We start from the raw sequence: 19,728 nt of genomic DNA, 5'->3' as shown, positions 1-19,728 counted from the left end.
CAGGGTCTGCAATGATTGTGCAGAGCCTGCTTGGGATTCTCTGTCCCCTTCTCTCTCTCTGATCTCTCTCTCCTTCCCTCTGTCACACAAAAATAAACACACATTAAAATATATGGCACAAAATAAAGTATTTAGGATTAAATTTCACTAAAAAGTAAAATAGTATACCAAACATGATGTGCTGGGAGAAAGACATGTAAAATGGCAAACACAGATGAAAAGATCACTGTGTTCACAGATCAGAATTATTTATACTGTCACAGTCCCTTCTGCAAGAAGTGATCCAGAAGTGCCTCTCAAACACTGGTTTTAAATTTGAAACAAATCTAAGTCTGGAGCCTGATATATAGTCAGAGGATATGCAAATAAGGCCCTCCCTGTGCTGATTAAACCAGTCCAGCTCCAACCCTGCAGCTGGGAGAGGAGCCCCAGCCCCGGGAGTCCCAGGTGTTCCCATTCTGTGATCAGCACAGAACACACACCCCTCACCATGGAGTTTGTGCTGGGCTGGGTTTTCCTGGTTGCTCTTTTAAAAGGTAATTCACGGTGAATGGGAGACACTGAGTATGTGAGTGGACATGACTGAGAAAGAGTGGATGTGTGACAGTTTCCTGACCAAGATGTCTTGTGTCTACAGGTGTCCAGTGTGACGTGCAGCTGGTGGAGTCTGGGGGAGACCTGGTGAAGCCTGGCGGGTCCCTGAGACTCACCTGTGTGGCCTCTGGATTCACCTTCAGTAACTATGGAATGAGCTGGGTCCACCAGGCTCCAGGGAAGGGGCTGCAGTGGGTCGCATATATTAAATATGATGGAAGTAGCACAAGCTACACAGACTCCGTGAAGGGCCGATTCACCATCTCCAGAGACAACGCCAAGAACACGCTGTATCTGCAGATGAACAGCCTGAAGACCGAGGACACGGCCACATATTACTGTGCAAGTGACACGGTGAGGGGACCTCACTGGGAGCCCAGACACAAACCTCCCTGCAGGGGGGATCAGCACCACCAGGGGGCGCACACTATGCACAATTCTGCTTTGTGATGACAGGAGCAGGTGAAGATGGAGGTTACAGGAAGCTTTCCTGTCAGGGTCTGGGGCTTCCTCTCCACACAGCAGTTTCTCTAGGGAGCCTCTCTGGTCACAGGATTCTGTCTTTATCTATTAACTCTCTCTGAATTAGCAACTGTGTTGTCATAGGAAAACTACCCTAACATGCACAAAGACACAGTTGTTTGCATTGCTTACTCCTGTCTCTCAGTATGAGTGAATTGCAGATTTCCTGACGCACAACAGCTGAACCTTTACAGGAGTCCCAGATGCACTCACTGTGCAGCCAGGACTACAGGATCCCCCAGACCCCCATTATCTTCACCCAGCACTTGTCCCAACAATGTGACACACTTCCCTCCTGGCACTTGCTACTCAGGACTTTAAATGAGCTACAGCTTTATTCAATTCCTCTAAAGAAGAGATAATTCATCTCCATGTATTAGTCAGGATTCTCCCCAGGAACAGAAACCAAAGAACCTTGGTTTCCATGACTAAGTACATTGATAAGCCCCACATTCCACTCTCACATGCTGGAGACCCAGGAAAACCAGTGGTGTAATTCTCATCTGATGCTGAACTAGTTTCTAGTCTCAGAACGTGAAGAGCTGATGATGTAACTCTCAGAACAAGGCCCAGAGGAGACCAATGTTCCAATTCAAACAGGCACATGGCAAGTAAAACTGAGGGAATTCCTCCTCCCTCTGCATCAGTTTCTATTCTTAACCTTAATGGAATGGGTGATGCCCAGGCAGACAGAAACCATGGATACAAATGCCAGTCTCTTCTGGAACACATCACAGACATCCACAGAAACAGTGGGGAGTCTGGGCACCCATGATGCAGTCAAGATGACACATAAAGGTAATCATGACAAGTCAACCTCCTGTAAATGTGCAGGTCAAAGACTGAAGATTTAGAAGTCCATGCCATGACTGGCATGGAGCCTGGTGGGCATAGCTGTGCTTCTATGGAGAAGGAAGGCAGAGTCGCATAGGGGGCATTGTGGTCTGAAATCCCCTGGGGGACTTGGGGAGAGACAGTTCCCTTCTCAGGGTGCATTTCGTAAAAGGTGTATTGCCTCTCGTGGGGCAGGAGAGCTGACAGGCACCATTGCACTGCCCTGGTCATTAGCATAGGAGCCTCTGTTGAGAGCAGCTAACTGAATGCTGCCTCCTTGTTCTTCCTCACCATGAACTCCAAGCCCCTAGTGTTCATGCAACTGCCCTCCTGGGATAAACAGCTCCAGCCACAGCACAGCGAGACCCTCTCCCAGAGGATCACTGGGGTCCCAGTCATATTGAGTTCATATAATTTGGAGTTTTCAAACCCAGCTAGAGCTCCTGAGATAAAACATAAGAGCCCTGTGCCACCAGGTGGGCCAATGGTTTGGACACAGACAGGGTGAAGGCAGGGTTCTGATGGAAGCCTGGGACCCACAGGTACAGATTGTTCTCTTTGTGGGAGGGCTTCCTGAACAGGGGAAGCTGGGAACTCCAACTCAAGGGACTAGACAGGGAGCTGATGCCAATATTTCCTCCCACCAATCAGCATGGACAGAATTCAGTGAGCAGCACAGAACCTCCCAGTAGAAGCTAAGCCACTGACACCAAGCTATACCCCCCCTTGCCTTCCTCAGGTGCTTCCTTACTAGAGAAAGAGGGCCTGGAAACCAGATCAGCACCGCGCCCCTCCCTCAAAAGACGACATATACCCCCAAAGGCACCAAGTCTACTGACCATATAGTGAGGCATAGCTTCACCTCTAGGGGAAATAGGAATTAGCCTCTTTTAACAGGCAGAACAAACTCACCTGGTTAAAACTCACAACATTGTGGACAATGTCTAAACACTCATCGATGGAGAAAAGGAGAAACTCTGCAGAGGACTTAGCTGAGGGACAGAGCAGCCAATACACAACATCACAGTGCACACAGAATATGCAACAAATGCTTCCTAAAGAGTCAAGCCCTCAACAGCAATTGAACACTTTTCAATAAAGACACTACTCTAGAAGCAGAAAACAAAACAGGATTTTCTAAAACACTTAAGAAAGCAGAGACATAGACATACACCATGATGGAGGAATTCATCCCAAAAGAAAAAATGATAAAAGGTCATTGCCAGGGATATTATTAAAGCACATATAACTAATATGCCTCAAACAGAATTTCTAAAAACTCTCACAAGGAAATAGAATTTTTAACAACTATCATACGGATACTTGCTGTGCTTGAGGAAAGCATAGGAGGCATGAAGGAAACCCTTACTGCAGATAGAAATGACCTAAAACCTAGCATGCTGAAATTTTAAATGCTGTAACCAAGATGTGAAACTGATGGTATATAATGACCTCAAGGCGTAAAGCAGATGAATGAGCAAGTGACATAGAAGATAACATTGTGGGGGAAATAAAGCAGAAAGGAAGAGGAAAATTAAAGTATTGCCTCACAAACATATACTTAGGGATCTCAGCAACTCCATAATGTGTAATAAAATTCTTTTCAAAGGAGTCCCAGAAGAAGGAGAGGGAGAAAACAAGGGAAGAAGAGTTATCTGAGTGAATTACCATGGGAAATTCCCCAAAATGGGGAAGGAAACAGACATACACATCTAGGAGGCACAGAGAATGCCATTATTCTAAAAAAGCAGGCCAACACTGAGACATATCAGAGAGAAATTGGTAAAATACACAGAAGAAGGAAAACGCTATAAGCACCAAGACAAAAGAGGTCGCTAAATAAACAGGGAAGACAAAAGAAAAGATTATGGCAGATGTATCCACAGAAACCTTCAGGCAAGAAGGGAGTAACATGATATCCACAACATGCACAGTTGAAAATTATGCAGCAAGAATACTTTGTCCAGAAAGGGTCATTCGGATACAAGAAGAGATAGAATTTCCCAGAAAAGCAAAAACCAAAGGAGTTCATGGCCTCTAAACAAGCGCCCTGCAAGAATTATCAAAGGGGACTCTTTGAGTGGAAAAGGAAGACTAAAAGAAACAAAGACTAGAAATAAGCAGAGAAAATCTCCAGAAACAGGGACTTTAGAGATAACACAATGGCAAAAGTTTATATCTATCAATAATCACTGTGAATGTAAAAGGGAAAAATGGTCCAATCAAAAGACAAAGGATATCAGAATGGATTAAAAAAATGCAAGACCTTCTGTACACTACCTACGATAGACTCATTTTCAACCTAAAGCAACTGTAGATGGAAAGTGAGGGGAGGGAGAACAATTTATCAGGCTAATGGACATCAAAAGAAAGGTGTAGTACCATACTCATATCACACTAACTAGATTTTAAACCAAAGTCTGTTACAAGAGATGAGGAAGTCAGTACATCATCATGAAGGGGTCTATCCAACAAGAAGATATAAAGCTTTAAATATTTATACACTGAAAGGGTAAGCACTGATATATACATAAATCAATTAATAAGAAACATCAAAAAACTTATTGATAATAATAAAAGAATAATAATAGAGAACTTCAACACTCCACTTACAGCAATGGACACATCACCTAAGCCAAAATTAATAAGGAAACAATGGCTTAGAAAGGCACACTGGACCAAATGGACTTAACAGATATATTCAGAACATTCCACCGTATAGCAACAGAATACTCATTCTTTTTGACTGCACATGCAACATTCTCCACAACAGATCACATACTATGTCATAAATCAGCTCACTACAAGTTCAAAAAGACTGAGATCATACATGTACATTTTCATACCAAACACTATGAAACGTGAAGTCAACCACAAGAACTTTGGCAACACCACTAATACCTAAGGTTAAAGAACATTGTGGTAAAGAATGAATGAGGTTTTCAGGAAATTAGAGAAGCAATAAAAAATACATAGATGCAAATTAAAATGAAAACATGCCAGTGCCCCATCTGGATGCAGCAAAAGTGGTTGGAAGAGGGAAATATATAGCAATACAGGCCAAACTCAAGAAAGAAGAAAAATCTCAAACACACAACCACTTCACAACTAAAGAAGCTAGAAAATGAACAGCAAATGAACCCTAAAGCCAGCAGAAGGTAAATAAAAAACATTAGAGCACACAAATGATAAAGAAACAAACAAAACATTAGACAGATCAATGAAAATATAAGTTGGTTTTTGGAATCATAAATAAAAATGATAAACCCAAGGCCAGGTTTGCCAAAAACAAAAGAGAAAGGACTAAGTAAATATAACCACAAATTTAAGACGAGAGATCACAACTAATAGCACAGAAATACAATTAGAAGAAAATATTTTGGAAATTTATATGCCAACAAATTGGTCAATCTGGAAGAACTGGATAAATTCCTACAGTAATGTAAACTACAGTAACTGAAATAGGAAGAAACAGAAAACCTGAACTGACTGATAATGAACAAAGCAATTGATCCGTAATCAAAACTCTACTGAAACACAAAAGACCAGGGCCTGATGGCTTCACAGGTGAATTCTACCTGATATTTAAAGAAGAGTGTAAATAATCTATTTAAGTAGCATAGAATATTCTAGTCTTCTCAAACTGTTCCAAATAATAGAAATGGAAAGAAAACTTCCAAACTCATTCTATAAGAACAGTATGACCATGGTTCCAAATCAAATAAAACCCAACTAAAAAGGAGACTTAAAAGCCACTAGCCCTAATGAGCATGGATGCAACAATTATCAAGAAAATAATTGCAGCTTGAATCCAAAAATACGTTAAAATTATCATTTACCACGATCAGGTGGGATTCATTCCTTGGTTGTAAGGGTGGTTCAATATTCACAAGTGACTCAATGTCATACAACACATCGATAAGATAAAGGATAAAAACTATATGATCCTCTCAATAGATGTGAAAAAGAGCATTTGACAAAGTACAGCAACCTTTCTTAATAAAAACCCTCAACAAGGCATAGAGGAAACACACCTTAACATCATAAAGACCATATATGAAAACCCCACAGGTACTATCCACAGTAGGGAAAAAACCTTTTCCTCTACTGTCAGGAACACAAGAGGGATGCCCACTCCCATCATTCTACTTAACATAGCTGGAAGTCTTATCCTCACAAACAGACAACAAAAAGAAATAAAGGCATTCAAATTGGCAAGAAAGAAGTCAAACGTTCACTCTTCACAATGACATGACACTCTATATAGAAAACCCAAGAATCCACCAAAATATTGCAAGCACTGATACACAAATTCAGCAAAGTAACAAGATACAAAATCAACATGCAAAAATCTATTGCATTTGTATATAGTAATAATGTAGAAACAGAAAGACAAATCCAAAAAAATTCCATCCCCTTTACAATTGCACCAAAAATAATAGGATAACTAAAGGGTTAAAAGATCTATACTCTGAAAAATACAAACACGATGAAAGAACTGAGGATGACACAAAGAAATGGAAACACAGTCAATGTTCAGGATTGAAGGAGCAAGTATTGTTGACATGTCTATGCTACACAAAGAAACAGGAGACTTTATGATTGCAGACTTCATGGTATATTACAAAGCAGTAGTCATCAAGACAGTATGCTACAAGCACAAAAGAGACACACAGATCAATAGAACAGACTAGTAAGCCCAGATATGGACTCACACATGTATGGTCACCTCATCTTGAATGAAGTAGGAAAGACTATGTAATGGGGAAAAAAAAAAAAAGACAGTCTTCTCAATGAAGGGTGTTGGGAAAACTGGACCAGAACATGCAGAAGAATGAAACTGAGCCACTTTCTTACACCATACACAAAAATAAATTCAAAATGGGTGAAAGACCTAAATGTGAGACAGGAGACCATCAAAATCCTAGAGGAGAACTCAGGCAGCAACTTCTTTGACATTGGACATCGCAACTTCTTACTAGACGTGTCTCAGAAGGCAAAGGAAACAATAGCAAACATTAACAGCCAGGGCCTCATCAAAATGAAAAGCTTCTGCACAACTAAAGAAACAATCAACTACTCTAAAAGGAAACCTACAGAATTGAAAAATGTATTTGCAAATGATATATCTCATAAAGCCTTTCTATCCAAAATCTATAGAGAACATATCAAACTCAGCATCCAAAATACAAACAATCCAGTGAAGAAATGGGCAGAAGACATGACTAGACACTTTTCCAAACAAAGCATCCAGATGGCTAATGAAAAATACTCATCATCACTCAACAACAGGGAAACACAAATCAAAACTTAATGAGATAGGACCTCACAACTCTCAGAATGGCTAAAATTAACAACTCAGGAAACAACAGATATTGATGAGGATGAGGAGAAAATGGAACCCTTTTATACTCTTGGTGGGAATGCAAAGGGGTGTGGCCATTCCAGAAAACACTTTAAATACTTAAAACTGAAACTACCTTGTACTCCAGTAATTGCTCTACTAGGTATTCACCCAAAGGATACAAAAATTCTGATTTGAGGAGGCACATGCACCCCAATGTTTATAGCAGCATTAACAATGAGAGCCAAAGTGAGGAGAGAGACCAAAAGCCCACCGAGTGATGAATATGCATATATATGTATAGACTAGAATATTATTCGGTCATAAAAAAGAATGAAATCTTGCCATTTGCAAAGATGTTGATGCAGTTAGAGGATATCATGCTAAGTGACATAAGGCAGTCCAAGAAAGACAAGCATGATATTATTTCCTTATATAGGGAATTTAAGAAACACAGCAGATGAACATAGGGGAAAGGGAAAAAAAGAGCAAGAAAAAATATAAAAGACTCCAAGGATAGAGAACGAATTGAGGGTTGCTGGAGGACAGGGGTGTAGGGGATGCGTTAATGGATGATGGGGATTAAGTAGGCCAAGTGTTCTGATGCGTACTGGATATGAATGTGGGTGATGAATCAGTGAATTCTACTACTGAAATTAATATCACACAGTATGTAATCTAATAAAAATTTAAACACAAACTTAAAAAGTTAGAAAAGTGGAAAAAAAGGAAGGGAGAAACATTGTCACAAATTGTCGTGAACATGGAATCTAAGGTAGTGAGTCTAACTTCTTGCATTTACTCATTTTATCCCTAACTGCTAGTGGACATTAATTAACATACTCATGACTTTTACAGTGGTTCCAGGTGGGCTGGAATTCAAACCACAGCTGCCCTTCCCAACTCCACTGTGCCGACACCCCATGGGCAACTTGTCCAGACACCTGCACAAGAACCCAGGTTGGACCACAGCAGGGACCCTCATCTGCAGGACTGAAAAGTGTGGAGAGATGACCATTCCTGCCAGGCTCTGGGTTTCCTCCCACGACCTTGCTGGCTCCACTCCCTTTTATTCCTTTCCCTTCTCTTTGAAAAGAAGCATGTCCCCTGTTTCTGGTGCATGAAAGTGAGGGGCTATGTGTTCTATAAATGTTCAATATGACCGATCACTTACATGGGGACAAATAAAAACCCATATGGTGCAGCCTGTCTCATGGGCTCCTATCACCCAAAGTGGCAGAGTACAAATAAACCTAAATATGCACTTAGTGAAACACTGTACAGCACGTTGCAAAAGCATTAGGACATGAGAAGCCTGGAATAATTCCACAAATGCTGTATGAGCTCCCCTTGGAAGGAAGAAGAAATCTTATACTCCCAAACATGCAAAACAAAAAATAAATGCAGGAAATGATAAAACAGTTTCATGTGTTCTATTCATGAAGTGTCTGACAGTGACAATGCACAGAATGAATTGTCAGCGTTTCGCATAGAATTGTGAAGGAAACATCTTGAGTCATGAACTTGGTTGTGGGCACAGAGCTCAATGGCTCCTGACACATATAGAAACCCCAAAACTTGGAAAGGTTAACGTGTTTTTTGGCCCCGGAGCACATCTATCAAATCTGATAAACAATCTGTCCAAAAAGACACACACAGCATATCTTGTGAAACTTGAGTTCAATTTCAGCATGAGAACAGAATTTCCATATATTATGAAAAAACCATGCCATGAAAATGAGTTACTACACACTATAAACTTAAAAACAAACAACAGAGACCAGAGACCAGTTAGCGAACAAGTCAGCATTGAGAGACACCAGAAAAAAAAAAAAAAAGATTTTAGTTATATTGTAAATCAAGAAATTACTGGGGTGCCTGCGTGGCTCAGTCAGTTAAGCATCTGACTTCAGCTCAGTTCACGATCTCACGGTTCATGGGTTTGAGCCCCGTGTCAGTTTCTATGCTTACAGCTTGGAGCCTAGAGCCTGCTTCTGATTGTGTCTCCCTCTCTCTGCCTCTCGCCCACTTGCACTCTCTCTCTCTCTGTCTCAAGAATAAAAATTAAAAAAAAAATTATCAGTCACAAGCAATCAATCATTATGAAAACCAAAATTATACCTAAGAACCAAAGGCCCATAAAAAGAAATAGTATAAATGGGCTTTGTGAAAATCAAATAATTTTTTTCTGAACACGTGGCAATCAATAGTAGTAAGACAACTGACGGAGGAAAAGACAATATTCACAAATTGCATAACCACCAAGGGACTTGCATCCCGAATATGCTAAGAACCCTCAACAGTCAATAGGAAGAAAGGAAACAACACTCTATAAAACAAGCACAGCCTTGCGTAGTAAACATCCCATCCTAGAGGTTATAGACACATTAGGTAAGGACAGGAAAAGACTCTTCACACCATCGACTGTCAAGGAAATTCAAATCAAGAATGCAATAGATGCCCTATGCACTCATCCTGAGGGCTCAGGTATGAAGGGAACACTGGCAACACCATCCAGGTGAGCATCCAGCACACGTGGGGCCTCAAACACTGCAGGTAGGAATGAAACACGAACACCAGCTCTGGAAAACTGTTGGCTGTTGCTTATGAAATTATACATGGATGACTTAACATGTAACCTGGAAATACCACTCCCGAGTGTCTGCTCCAGAGTGAAATCCCATGCTCACAAAATAAATGGTGTGTAAATATTTATAGCATCTTAGTGTTAGAAGCTAGGAATAAGGCAAAAGTCTTTCTAAATAAAAAGGAATAAACCAAGTATGAAACTTCCATCAATGGGATGCTTTGCCACAGAAATGTGACGCTATTGATGCAGAATTGAAACTAGGAGAACCTCAAAGACATGATATGAGGGAAGGGAAGTCGTCTCAAAGACTACAGAGGTGGTGTGGCCTGGGACATTCACACAGCCAGCCCAGATGACAGTGTTTGGCTGGGTTTCTTTATCTCTTTCTGCCCAACATTCACATGATAAGTTCCTCTGCCTCATGTTGAATGCTGTCCTGCGCTCAACAATGCTCTCATGTTTTAGACAGATACCATATGGTTTCACTCTTATGTGGATCCTGAGAAACATAACAGAAACCCATGGGGGAGGGGAAGGAAAAAAAAAAAAAAAAGAGGTTAGAGTGGGAGAGAGCCAAAGCATTAGAGACTGTTAAAAACTGAGAACAAACTGAGGGTTGATGGGGGGTGGGAGGGAGGGCAGGGTGGGAGGGAGGGCAGGGTGGGTGATGGGTATTGAGGAGGGCACTTTTTGGGATGAGCACTGGGTGTTGTATGGAAACCAATTTGACAGTAAATTTCATATATTAAAAAATAAAAAAACAAAAAAACAAAAAAAAACAAACAATGCTCTCATGTTTCAACTCTCCACAGACTAAACCCTACAACCTCGGACTCCTCTGAATGGAGAGTTGTTGAGGCCATAATCTGACATGTGTTCTGACAGGAGCTGTTCCCTCCACTGTCCCTGGCTCTGGCTCTCTCCTGCAGGTGAGGAGGAGTAGGTTAGGAATACTCCACTGAAACCATCTGTCTCCTGCACCTGACTCTCCCACAACATGAGGCCCAGACCTTCCTCACCCTCATCTGTAAATGAAGTCAGTTATACTGAAACAGATTTGCACCTTGGTTTAGTGGATTGCTCCAGCTCCCCCCTGCCCTGGGCAAAACTCTGCAGCTGCAGGTGGGGACAAAATGAAGGATCAGTTTAGGGGTGAGTGGCAGCTGCACTTCTTTGAGCCTTGCTTGTCCTAGTGGCATGAGACCCCTGCCGTACAAGTCAGGTCTGGGGCGACCAGGCTCCCAGCATCCCGAGTGGACTGTGCCCAGGGCAGAGTTTCCATCCTGGGAGTGGGGCTGCAAACAATGAGTGAGTCCCACATCTCAGTGGCACCTGCTGGGGCTTGGCCTCAACAGCAAACAGCTTAGGGCCACTGACATCCTGTCCCTCTGGGAAAGAGTCCTCTGAACAGGAGCTGGTCACCAGGAACCCTGGTATTGGTTGCAACAGTCTGGAGGGGAGGTTGCAGCTAGGCTCAGTGGCACATGCCTATAGTCCCAGCTCCTTGCACTGGAGTTTCCATTTGCTGAGCTGGGGTGGGGAAGGAAAGGCACATACCTTAGCTCAAAATTCTAGCTTTGCCGTCTGTCAGTATATTTTCTGGAATAAATGTTTCTTCATGGGCTCTATGCCAAGAAGGCCATTTGCAGACACTGTAAATACATCATTTGAGATTTTATTCATATTCCACATAGTAAACATTCAATGTAGTATTACTTTCAGGTGTAAAATATAGCGATTCAACATTTCCATACAACACCCAGTGTTCATTATGAGTGCGGACCTGCAACCCCATCACCTACTTCCCCAAACCTCCTCCCACGTTCCCTCTGGTAACCATAAGTTTGTTTTGTATAGGTAAGAATCTGTTTTGTTGGGTTTATATGTTCCATGGCTTAAGCCTAAGACTCTTGATTTGGGTTCATGTCTTGATATCATGGATTCTGAAATCAAGCCCCATTTTGGTTTCTGCACTGACAGCAAAGAGACTGCTTGGGATTCTCCTTCCCGCTTCCTCTGCCCCTCCCCCCATTCTATCTCAACATAAATTTAAAAACATTGAAAAAAGTTTATTTCTTGGTGTAGCTCTTCTCTCTTCTTTGTCCCATTTCCCATTTGAAGTTTCTTAAATTCTACATATGAATGAAAGCATATATTTGTCTTTCTCTCACTTGTTTCAGTTAGCATAATACTCTCTAACTCCATCCATATCATTACAAATAGCAAATGTCATTCCTTTCAGGGCTGAGAAACATTCCAGTGTATGAGTATGAGTGTGTGTGTGTGTGTGTGTGTGTGTGTGTGTGTGTGTAGATATACCACATATACTTTATCCATTTATGAGTCAATGCTTACTTGGGCTGTTTCCATAGCTGGGCTGTTTTTGATAGGGCTGCTATAAATATAGAGTTGCAATCCCCTTTAAATTAGTACTTTTGTATCCTTTGGGTAAATACCTAGTAGTTCAATTGATCAATCATAAGGTAGTTATATTTTTAGCATTTTGAGGAATGCCCATGCTGTTTTCCAGACAAGCTGCACCAGTTTCCATTCCCACAAGCAGTGCAAAAGTGTTCCTCTTTCTCTGTATCCTCACAAACACCTGATGTTCCTTATGTAGTTGAGTTTAGTCATTCTGACAGGAGTGAGTTGATATTTCGTTGTAGTTTTGATTTATATTTCCCTGTTGATGAGTGATGTTGAGCATCATTTCATGTGTTTATTGGCCATCTGTATGTTGCATTTTGGAAAGTCTATTCATGCCTTCTGCTCATTTTTTAATAGGATTATTCAGTTTTGGAGCTGAATTTTATACTACATACAGAAAACCTAAAAAACTCCACCAAAAAAACCCCACTAGAACTGATACAATAAACCAGTAAAGCTGCAGCATATGAAATCAACATACAGAAATTTGTGCATTTCGATACAACAATAATGAAGAAGGAGAAAGAGAAATCAAGGAATTTATCCCATTTACAATTACACAAAAAAACATAAGATACCTAGAAATAACCCTCACTAAAGAGTTACAAGAGCTTTACTCTGAAAAACCTGGGACATTTATGGTACCAATTGAAGAAGACACAAAGAAATGGAAAAATATTCCATGCACATGGATTAAAACAAAAAACATTGTTAAAATGTTGATACTACCCAAAGCAATCTAGACATTCAATGCAAATAATTCAATGCAAATATCCCTGTCAAATAATACAAGCATTCCTCACAGAGCTAAAACAAATATTTCTAAAATTATCATGGAACCACAAAAGACCTTGAACACCCAAAGCGATCCTAAAAAAGAAAAAAATGGAGGCATCACAATTCTGGGTTTCAAGCTATATTACAATGCTGTAGTCATCAAGACAGTACGGTCCTGGCACAAAAAGAGACACATAGATTAATGGAACAGAGTAGAAAACCCATAAATGGACACATAACAATATGGTCAACTAATCTTCGTCAAAACAGGAAACAGTATCAAATGGAAAAATGACAGTCCCTTCAACAAAGGGTGTTGGGAAAACTGGACAGCAACAGGAAACTCTAATGGAACCAGACCACTTTCTTACAATATACACAAAAACAAATTCAAAATGCATGAAAGACCTAAATGTGAGACAGGAAACCATCAAAATCCTAGAGGAAAACACAGGAACCAAACTCTTTGACCACGGTCAGAACAACTTCTTACTGGACATGTCCCAGATGCAAGGGAAACAAAAGCAAAAATGAACTATTGGGACCTCAAGATAAACAGGTTCTGTACAGCAAAGACACAATCAACAAAACTAAAAGGCAACTGACAAAATAGGAGAAGATATTTGCAAATGGCATTATCAGATAAAGGCTTAGTATCCAAAATCTATAAAGAACTTCTCAAACTCGACACTGAAAAAAAAACAAATAATCTGGTGAAGAAATGGTCAGAAGACATGAATAGACATTTTTCAAAGAAGACTTCCAGATGGCGAAATGACACGTGTAATGAGGCTCATTGTCACTCCTCGTCAGGGAACATAAATCAAAACCACAATGAGATAACACCTCACACCTGTCAGGATGGCTAAAATTAACATGGTGGGAATGAAAGCTGGTGCAGCCATTCTGGAAAATAGTGTGGAGATTCCTGAAAAAAATTAAAAATAGAACTATCCTGTGATCGAGCAATTGTTTTACTAGGTATTTATCCAAAGGATACCAAAATGCTGATTCGAAGGGGCACATGGACCCCAATGTTTATAGCAGCCCTATCAACAACAAGCAAATTGTGGGAGAGCCCAAATATCCATCAGGAGATGAACACATAAAGAAGAGGTGGTAAATATATACAATGGAATATTACTCAGCCATCAAAAAGAATGAAAATGTGTGTGCAACAACAACGTATTAACCTAAGTGAAATAAGTCAGTAAGAAAAAGTCAAATATCATATGATTTCATTCATATGTGGAATATAAGAAACACAACATAGGAGAAGGAAAAATAAAATAAGAGAAAAACAGAGAGGGAAGAAACAGGAAGAGACTTAAATACAGAGAACAAACTGAGGGGAAGTGGGGAAGTTGGGCTAAAAGGGAGATAGGCATTAAGGAGGGCACTTGTTGAAATGAGAACTGGGTGTTATATGTACGTGATGAATCACTAAATTCTACACCTGAAATCAATACTACACTGTAGGTTAACACACTTAAATTTAAATTTAAAATATTACAAGAAAATTAAATACATACATATATGAACTCTTGGGAGTACCTCAAAATAGCAAATTCTGCACAGTGAAGGAAACAATAAACAAAACTAAAAGACAACCTATGGAATGGAAGAAGATACTTGTAAATGGCATATCCCCAGGGTTAGGATCCAAAGTATGTACATTTTTTTAAATTATTTTCACTTATCAGTACAGAGTGTGTGTCCATGCATACTTTGTGTGAGAAGCAAAACTCGTGTATTGTGGTAAGATCTCACTGAAACTGAGATCCACCCTCTTCACTAAATTTTAACCGTACAGTACAATATTGTTTTGTTTTTGTTTTTGTTTTTGTTTTTTTTATTTTTTAATATATGAAATTTACTGTCAAATTGGTTTCCATACAACACCCAGTGCTCATCCCAAAAGGTGCCCTCCTCAATACCCATCACCCACCCTGCCCTCCCTCCCACCCCCCAATATTGTTAAGTACACATGTAATGTTGTGGAGAAGACCTCTAGAACTTAGTCATCTTGCATAACAGAATATCACACACCTTGATATCTAACCCTCATTGCGCCTCTCTGCCAGCGCCTGGCAACTGCCACTCCACTCTGTTTTATTGTTATCAAATCCCGAATTCAGCTACCTGTTGCTGGAAAGGTCAACATTCAAAGTTTGAATTTTGGTAGGAAAGGAATTTGAGCTTTATGCACAAAGCCAGCCACTGGTAAGAATGCAGACTCCTGTCCAAAAGCCAACTCTGAGGCTTCTCCCTGACGCAGGGGGTTTTAAAGGAGGAGAGCATATTTAATCAAACAAGGGAGTTCCATGGTTGATAACGTCTTTTGATCATGTGCAGACTCCACGGTGCAAGCTGCCAAAGTTACCTCCACTCCCTGGCATCTCCAGCTGAGGAGGGAACCACACATGCATGGGAGGAGACTGCCAGAGGCCAGGAAAGAACCCCAATAAGGGATTAGAGCGGAAAACCCCTGGGGCTCACACATGGTCAGCAGTACTTTCTGTTCTCCCCAGCTGGCATAAAAAAATACTAAAATACAACCTTGTACTTCACCAATCATGACAGAATACTGGGAAATGTTTCCTCAGTAAACTCAGAGGAAGCTTCAAACCAAAAACCAAAGGATCAAATGGCTTGAAAACTAATGTCTAACCAGAATGAGACATGAAAAACGACAAAGCTATTTTTTTAGTCACCTATAAAGGTAAAATTGACAATGTCCACCTCCACATCCCAAGGAAGTAGGAAGCATTGGTCTCCATAATGAGGAAAAGCAGTCGTCCATAGAAAGTGACCCAGCAGTACCACAGGACATGGAATTGGTAGAGAAGTTCAGGGTGTTAAAATTTCATATCCCATATTCACTAGCTGGAGGAAAGATGGAATGTGTTGAATACAGCCATGTCTCTGGGTCCAAGTCCTTACTACGTCCATGTGAGCACGGCTTGAACTGGCTCACCTACTTCTCCCACATCCACCCCAGCTGAACTGTTGTGCAGGGTCACACAATGCCACACCCTGGGACTGTTACCTAAACCCACAAGTGGATCCCAGGTGCAGGGGACTGGCCACCCGGTACAGCCCTCTGTTCTGTCAGATGGCCTAGACCTCACTTTGCTGAGGATCCCCCACTTATCCACTCTCACTGGCAGATGTCCCTGAGCAGGGGCATGAGGGTGGCAGAGGGCCAGGTCACCTTGAGGGCATCCCTCTTGCAGTTTGCATTCTGGGCAGTGCTGGCTCCTGTCCAGGGTTCTCAAGGTCGTCCCTCATGGCTCTACATCTCCTTGAGGTGGTAATTACAAAGAAGGAGCTGCACAATGGCAAGGGCATTCAGATGACTGGTTGGCTGTCCTGTAGCCTGTGTTTTGGGACAAGAGACCCGTTATCCACATGTGGCCAAAGAAACCCTTTAGGTCCAGACATCTGCTGATGATCACTCAGGATGATCAGGGAGACTTGCAGATGGACTACCCCTCCATGCCTCCAGACTGTTACTACCTCGGCTACCTGGAGGAGATTCCTCTTTCCATGGTCTCCATGGACACGTGCTATCAGGGCCTTGAAGGTATCATGAAGTAGGATGACCTTGCCTATGAAATCAGACACATCAGCGATTCCCAACATTTGAACACATTGTTTCTCAGATAGTGGCAGACACCAATGCAACGGGACCTACTTATAACCTGGGATATAAGGAGCATAGGGACCCCTGTTCCTCAAGGAAATGCCAGTACAGTCCTCAGGATCTCTAGTAAGTTGTAGTCATCCCATCACGGAATTCTGCTCTCAGTTCCAAAACAATATATAGTGTGTTCAACCACAGGTCAAAAGGTGCCCAATTCCTAATAAGGCTAGTTAGCTTAATTGACTCATTGTTTCATGGGATTCATGTAAGTTACTATATTGGTTTCATGATAATTTATAATGAGAGAGATCCAGCTAACATGGGCAAATATGTGTTGCATCAGAGCCCTTTTTTTTCAATACTATGAGTCCAAGGGTTTTCGAATTCTTAAACCACATTCATCCTTAGTTGCGATTCGAAATGGATCCCATGAAGTTAATTTCAATCCAGTTGTACGTAGTATATGCCATCCACAAAGCCCCGTCGTGATGGGTTATTTAGGCAGATATTATTTACTCTTGTCTGTCATAGCAACACATCAGATTGCAAAAAATATTGGTTTGTCGGTTGACACGGATGAATATGCTTGCCAGAAAAGGTCCAACTGCATTAGGACCCAATTCCCTTGTATACCTGAAGCTTTCAGGAAGTGTTTCTTCATTCACATGCAGCACAAAATGAGTGGCAGATTAGGCAAGTGCCTCTTCAACATCTAAATGGTGCATTGAAATAAAAGCCTGACCCACAGTCATTTCGGAAACTACTTGGCTGACCCAGGCAAGCATTGTGACTGCAGCTCCTTAGAGCAGTGCTATAGCAATCTATGCTGTATGAGTGATAGTATTTTAACCTCTGGGGACAAATGTAATACAGGCAGATGCTATACAAACTGCACCGATTTCGATGCTGGGACACTTGGCAGGCCAATCCAAAATATATGTGATCTTCCAGAGTCCTGCCGTGGGGTGTCCTTGTCGGGCCCTGATGACTTCCATATGCAAGATGGAACCCCGTGCACTGAAGAGGGCTGCTGCTATCATGGGAACTGCACTCACTGCATTATGCACTGTCAAGAAATCTTTGCAAAAATTCTGGAAAGGTGAAGATGTCTGCTAGACCATAAATCAAAAAAGCAGCCGACATGGACACTGCAGAAGACCCCGGGGAATTCAATGCTGAACGCTGTTCCCACACAGACGAGCCGTGTGGAAGGCTGCAGTGTAGGAATATCACACATCTCCCTCAGCTGCAAGAGCATGTTGGATTCCATCCGTCTGAGATCTCAGGGTTCTGGTGTTTGCGGCTGGATTCATGCCATAGCACAACCGATATTGGTCATGTGAAAACTGGTATGTCATGTGCTCCTGGAAACATCTGTCAGGATACCTACTGCACTGGCAGTGCGGCTCAGCTGAATTATGACTGTATCCTGGAGAAATGCAGTCACAGAGGGTCGTGCGACACTAACAGGAACTGCCATTGCCACATAAGCCGGGATCCTCCATGGTGCACTGGACGAGGCACTGGTGGGAGCACGGACAGTGGACCCCTCCAACAAGAATGCGGCCAGTGAGGCAAAGTGATGAATCCCTGTTATATCTCAGAGCAGTATTTGGTCCCATTTAAGCCATAATAGCTGCATTCCTTGTGGTGTCGCCACAAATGTCAAATTATCAACCCCGAGAAAGTTAAGGGACTGATTGTTGCTGACGACAATCCATAATTAGCCTCCTGACTGCTGAACAACTATAGACAATCCAACTGGCACATGTGTGAAAATACAGTAATGAGGCTGCAGAGCTGACATCCACGTTTCGGGGGTCTGCAGGAGACACAGGGGTCCACAGGCACATCACGGCTCTGACACACATCTCTCATGGCTCACTGACCAGAACGCTGAAATAAAACTTAAACACTGCATGCTTGTGGCCTCTACGTATATATCTAAGCTTCCAAGAGCCCAAACTGAGCCCGAGATTATGTGCAGAGGACCTGAGTCAGCATCTGGGTCCGGAACTGAGGTATATGCTTCCAGAATTAAGAGACGTTCACACAAGCTCTTTCAGGGACAAATTCATGAGTTGTCTCCAAAACTGTGCGGTTGCACACTGAACATTTTCTCATTCTCCAGGTAATCTGTCTTCCCCCAGTCCCAATGTGGGTTCAGGATAATGGAGGGCTACCACCAACCCACATTGCCTGTTCCACACTGGGGTGTCTGTGGGCTGTGAGGGAAGGGGACTGGCATTAGGTTCCACTAGCACAAGCTGTGCCTCCCTGGAGACAAAATTTCCAAATGTGGGAGACTGAGACCATGAGACTGAATGGAGCACCCAATGAAATGAATCAGAAAGGCAGGCACAAGTGCCTATGGATGACTCTGGCATCCAGTTGGAGCCCGATGAATGCGAATCCCTGCTCTCTTTCTCTTGCCTACTTTTCAGTGAGTTTAATCTTAGATAAGGATCTGCCTAGGATTCCCACTTTGGTTTTCTGAGAGCCTTCTCGAATAACCACAAAGAGGTGAGCCTGTGAAAAGTTAGGGACTTCAGCCCCATCCATTCTCAAGTAATCAGGTACTTGCTACCCTGTTTTCTATGTCCTGATCACTGGGACTGTGGGAAGGAGGCCTGCCCTTCCCAAGGTCCTTGTGTACGCTTGCTTCTGAGCCCTGTGAGTCATAAATCCTGTGCCTCCATTTCCTTTGTTGGGGGTGCACGGAAACCCCACCTTGAGTCAGGAGGGCTCCATGCATCTCATGTATCCAAAGCCAGAGCTCAGATGCCTAGGGAGCCACCTGTCCACCCCCTGAGCAATGGCTCTTGCCTATTCCTTCAGCAGGATACAGTCTACATGTTCTTAATTTTGTACAACAGCTGGGGTCCCCAACACATTTGTCCCCAGGGATGGGATTGGGGGCCTAGGTGGTGCCCTCCAACAATGTGTTAGCACTGAGAATGGCTCACTCGTTCCTCACCCCCACATCTCAGCTGC

General features: G+C 42.1%; 1 pseudogene; it reads left to right on the top strand.

Annotated features, from left to right (window-relative positions):
• Positions 1 to 18,426, top strand: part of LOC144616603 (disintegrin and metalloproteinase domain-containing protein 21-like) — a 36,278-nt pseudogene extending 17,852 nt beyond the window's left edge.
• Positions 18,427 to 19,728: the final 1,302 nt, after the last annotated feature.

The sequence above is a fragment of the Panthera onca genome, chromosome B3 (assembly GCF_046562875.1).
Source record: "Panthera onca isolate mPanOnc1 chromosome B3, mPanOnc1 haplotype 2, whole genome shotgun sequence".
NCBI lineage: Eukaryota > Metazoa > Chordata > Mammalia > Carnivora > Felidae > Panthera > Panthera onca.
This window is presented reverse-complemented; position numbering and strand designations above follow the sequence as displayed.